This window comes from Pinus tabuliformis, chromosome 7 (genome assembly GCF_031772625.1).
Source record: "Pinus tabuliformis cultivar Carrire ecotype Pingquan chromosome 7, CPIR1, whole genome shotgun sequence".
In the NCBI taxonomy this organism is placed as follows: Eukaryota; Viridiplantae; Streptophyta; class Pinopsida; order Pinales; family Pinaceae; genus Pinus; species Pinus tabuliformis.
In genome coordinates, this window is record NC_142293.1 from 708,412,955 (window position 1) to 708,418,364 (window position 5,410).

Below are 5,410 nucleotides of genomic sequence, written 5' to 3' on the forward strand. Positions count from 1 at the left end.
ATTCACATATTCAAGCCTCAAGCTCGTCCCCTGGTTGTTGGAACTATGCACTACCTAGAAGCCCAAACTCTCTTGAAATCCAAAACTGTGCAGTTGGCTTTCCCAGTGTCCATTCCCTCAACTTGGCCCCATTGTCTCCAGAAACTGCACAGTCTTATCCTTCAGGCCTCCTTGAGTTGCGCACTACGCAGTCTTAGAGCTCAAGCTCTTCCCCCTAACTACTAGAATTGTGCATTGCGTAGTCACTGAGTCCTTCTTCCCAGCCTGTCACTTGTCCCGGGCTCAGTTGATGGATCAGAATGCATCATCTTAGACTAGGGGGTTTTCGGATTGATGTCGTCTCATCATGAGTGAATTGTAGGAATAGGTACGCTATCATGTCATGGCAAGATGATGGAGAAGGAGAAGGAGGGAAGCATTCCTTAAGACTCTCGTGTAGTTGAACTCACAAGTTCGTCAATCGAGAGAAAGAAAAGGAACACAAGTTTGCAAACACCATCCAAAACTAAAGATCATTGAAGATTATGATTCTGCATCACCAAGGCATGCAGATGTGAAGAGAAAGCATATTCAATAAGACATGCGGCTCTTAGCAACAACAGTGACTTGGAATTCCCACATCATCAAGAAATCCATGTCTGTAGTGTCATGTCATGTCATATCATGAGTGGTCATATGCCAGATCACTATTGTGGACCATGTATATTGTATTCAATTGTATTGTAAAGTGGAAGTCCGAAGGACACACATGGAATGTAAAGAGTCAAGTACGTTGGAAATTCATAGGAAGTCAAACAGTCATGAGGGTAGTCAAAGAGTCACGATTGGTAATATATACTCCCTCATTGTATGAGCAAAGGACTTTTCACCTTGGTTCCTCCCGCAAGGCATTAGAGAGATCAGCTAGTTCTTTGAGGAGCAAGGAGTGGCTCCAATGCTCCACTATTGGTGCTAGTGACATACATTGTAAACATGTGTCTTGAAACTTTTACATAATAACATAAGCCTACAAGGCCAACATGTTCTTCATGCATAGACTATGAATGTTTGTAAGACTATTCTGCAAATGTTTATATTTCATGTTTACTTTCACATGTGCTAAGATAGTTGAACTATTTCGGTTATTTTGGTACTTATCTTATTGAGAATGTGTTGTAATGGTTTTTATTTTTGTCCCATCCTTGTGGACTATTATGAGGGATATTAGACAAAACTTTTTTTCTTTGTTGGTTGTAACGACCATCGCATCCGTTGTGGACTATTCTACTGGGTGTTAGATAGACCCTTTTGGTTCATGTGTGTCTCTTCTTGGGTGGTACTATTATCTCTCACTTAGAGGCTCACTTTTCTACCCCCTCTGCAGTAGAAGAACCTTGACACTGTTGCAACTGAACACTCACTAGGCACATCCCCTTACTTTTCAAAGATACCTTTCGGCCCCTCTCTCTTGATGATAGTTAGAGCAAAGGCAAATCTTTAAGAATTCGGTAACCAAACCTTTATACCAGATGGGACTCCTACACCAAACTGTGTGAGGTTTAATTGGGACTTCACATTGGGATATCCCCTGAATGTTGGTAGGTCCAGCACCGTCAATGGAGGGGATTCCCTATCCTTTCCTTTAACATGAATTATTGTTGGCTTCTATGTCTGGGGCTCAACCAGTTCATCCTTCTTCTTTTTTGGTCTATTGGGGCAATCATTTTTCATATGGTCCTCTCCACAAAACCAACATGAGATGGATTCCTTTCCTTCTCAGCCTTATGAGGCCTCTTTCTAGCCCTGTCAGCCTGACTTTCCTCTTCTGAGGATAAGGCCCATTGTGTTAACTCCTGCATCCATTTTTGCAACTTTGAGTTGACTTGGCTAGCTATTGTTGCTTCCTAGAAAGCTTCTTAATTTTTTCCTTGTAGCTCTTTAGCGTAGCCTCGAGTTCTTGAAGGTCCCTGCTCTTTCAAGGGAGTTTCCCCTTTCCTGTTCATGTTAAGTTCTATTGGCCATGCATTTTCCCCTTGCCACAATTGAGTCCTCGTATGTGTTGTCACACATCCACTCAACTGTTAATTAATTCTAGATACCAATGTCAACAATGAAATTTAAATTGAATCCCCTTCACCCACATTTTTTGTTGGAATAGGTTCTCACTTTCCTTAGGCTCCTTTGGATCTTTTGGTTGGACATCATAATTTTTTTTAATAAGACCTATTATATGCTAAGAAAAGTATGCATTTTTGTATTGAAGTACATTCTTGTGGTATTTGTTCTCGTGTATTTCTAAGTGAAACTAGGTTAAGGGAAGTGAAATATTTCTATTCTAATTTCATAATTCAAATCAACCCTAAGGCTAAAATTTCACATGGTTTAGATCCAAGAAACCTCAAGATTGAAGTGAAATTCCAAATTTATATGACTGCTTCTCAAAATTTCTACATGGTATCAATGTTGATTGCACTAATATTATCTTCTTATTTCTTTGAACATCAGATATTTCATCTATTGTACTTAGGAGTGGTTGTTGGGTGGTTAAGCCCTAGTGTGCTTGAGATGAACACTTGCACTCATGAAGTGTTTGATGGTTTCAAACCCTAGTTGCTCTTTTGATGCGAATATTTTTTATGTGGATGGTAATGAATTCTAATGTATTCATAGATGGCATGGATTTATTTTCAGCAGATGTGACACCCAAGAGGACCTACACTAGGTGGTTGATTTGATCGAGTATATGCCAATGTGTTTTCACATATGATAGATAAAATAAATACTTCATTGATCATTGGCATGTGATCTATATTTTGATGTGTATGATGCCCAAGAGGACCTATGATAGGTAGTTGATTTGTTCTAGTGAATTCCATCATTTGGAGTGGATTAATTCTTGTGATAGACATGATAAACCATTTGAATACTTGTAAATTTTTAGATCCTAGGATATGTTGATTCATTTTGTTATAGATTGATGATTATTGGTTGATTTGTTTTCATTGAGTTGTGACTCGTGAGTTTACAATAATGATGATCTTGGTCAATTTCAATGATTATTAAAGATGGAAGGAGTTTTCAATGTTATCTCTTGGGGCTAGTATTGGTTGTACATGTTGTACATTTGTGGAGAGATTGATCATGGATGTGCTAATTAACGTGATCCTTAGATGTCCATGATCTTTTGCACCCGAGAAATTTCTTAAGGATGGACAATTATTTTAAAGTGTAGAAGGCTTGGTAAATCTTATTATTTCTTAATTTGCAAATTGTAAATTGTTTGGTGATATTTTTGGAAAACTATTCAAATTTCTAAGGATTATACACACACACACGCGCGCGCGCGATTTTGGACAGTGAATATTCTGTGTTGTATTCTTCATATATGTACTATTTTCTTGGAGTGTTTAACATTGAAGAAGGATGTGAAAGACCTAATGTGGAGATCATTTCAAAACCTACACTGGTGGACCCAATTATTGATTCCAGGCTTGCAATTGGTTGGACTAGTGATGAGTCCAAGTGATAAGGTTTTTGGGTTTTCTTAGGCAAAGGGAGTTGACCATGATGATACTCATGCTTCAGTGGCCAGTGGTTTGAAGTGCATGAGAAGGATTCACATGGTAGAAGTTTGATGATGCCCCTTTGTGGATTAATGTTACTCTTACTATAAGCTTGAATTTCAAAATTGATGAGCTGATATATACATATATTTTATCTCATGCTTTTGATAGATTCAATCCACTTATATTGGTGTTATTGGAGATGTGATTCTCTTTGCAAGATATCTTGATGAACACTTGATGTGCTACCAAACATTTGGGCATATGATGATGAATTTAGGGATGTTGGAGTTTTGACAAGTTACTATCAATGTCTTCATTGTTCTTAAGTCATTCTAGAGTTTAGCAAGAAGCAATAATATAAGGTTATGTTCCCTTAGTTTTCCAAATGGCCATTGTTCTTTTGGAGCCCATAACAAAAGCGCAAAGGGAGTAGCTTGGTTGGTGGTGTAAACCAAGTGGCTCTGTTATATTCTCCTTGCGTGTTCACCATATGGAGGTCGAGTTGTGCTGAATTGTTTGGTTGAATGCTTGGAGAGAGATACAATTTTGTTAACGGGCCTCGGCCGAGGTTACGAGGTCGAGGGAGAGGTGAAATCTGTCATTTCCCAAGTGAAAGTGACCCAAAAACGACTTTCAAATTGATGGCGGCGATGGCGGCCTGTTGTTCTTCAAGTTGATGGCGGTGGTCGAGTCATGCTTACGCATGATGGCGGCTTTTGGGGTACTTATTTGGTGGGGGGGCCCAAAAGATAGTTGTTCCTCTCCCTCACCATATGAATAGTGAGTCCCTACTGGGCCTTTAGTCGAGTCCCTACCGGGCCTAACCATATGAATGGTTAGCGTTAACACTCCTCTCCTGTTGGTCGAGCCCCCTACCGGGTCCTATCCTCGTAAAGATTGCTTAGATGTTGAGATGTGTAGACATATACCTGTGGGTGTGACTCTTGTAGAGATGATATGATGTTCTATCAAGTGGAGGAATATTATTTAATATTTGTGGAGTCACTAAGGTTACACATCGTTGATTAAAAGTGAGTTGATGGGTGCCACAAAGAACATTTTTCTTTTAAAAAAGAGTGTTGTCTTTTGGGGTTATTTCAAAAGTGTTTTCACCTTGCTAGGTTTCTTGTCCCCTTGTTGATGCTTTATGGACATATGGATGGTTAAGTTTGAATGTAGGTTTGACGTTGGCAAGAGTGCTAACAAAGTGTCATTAATTAGGAGGTTTTATCCTAATAGACATAATGACTAACCCATTGGGTGCATGAAATGGGGAGGTTGGTTGTTTGATTAAGAGAGGTGACTACCTAGGATGAGCATCCAACATTTGGAGGGTGCTTAACCCTGAGAGCTCGGGACCATGTGATGTACACATTGAGGGTTGGATACTTGACCTAAGGTTACATGGGTTGAGAAACATACTTCGTGGATGTTTGAGATGGATTCAAACACATATTTTGAGGACAAACATTGGAGATCAATGATCAAATTAGCGTAAATGTTGAGTAGTATTGGGCACAGGAGGACTTGTGGCACAAACTTAGAGGATGATTTCCTTGCATTACAACACTTGGATAATGGATCACCATGGAAATGGGAGTGTTGGACCACCATTGTGTATAAGAATGCACCATTTTGAAGAAGGAGCATTGAGCACAAGGATGGAAATGAGCTTCAAGGATTGGATAAACCTAGTTTGATACATTTACATCCTTGTATTGTAGAGCGCTTCATGTGGGGTTTCCTTTTTGGTTACTTATGTGGACTTATGTCCCTATTTTTATGTTAGCCTCCCTCACTTACTCTCTATATAAAAAGTGAAGAGAACTCTTATATTAAATATAATTCATTCTACTCTATTCTAC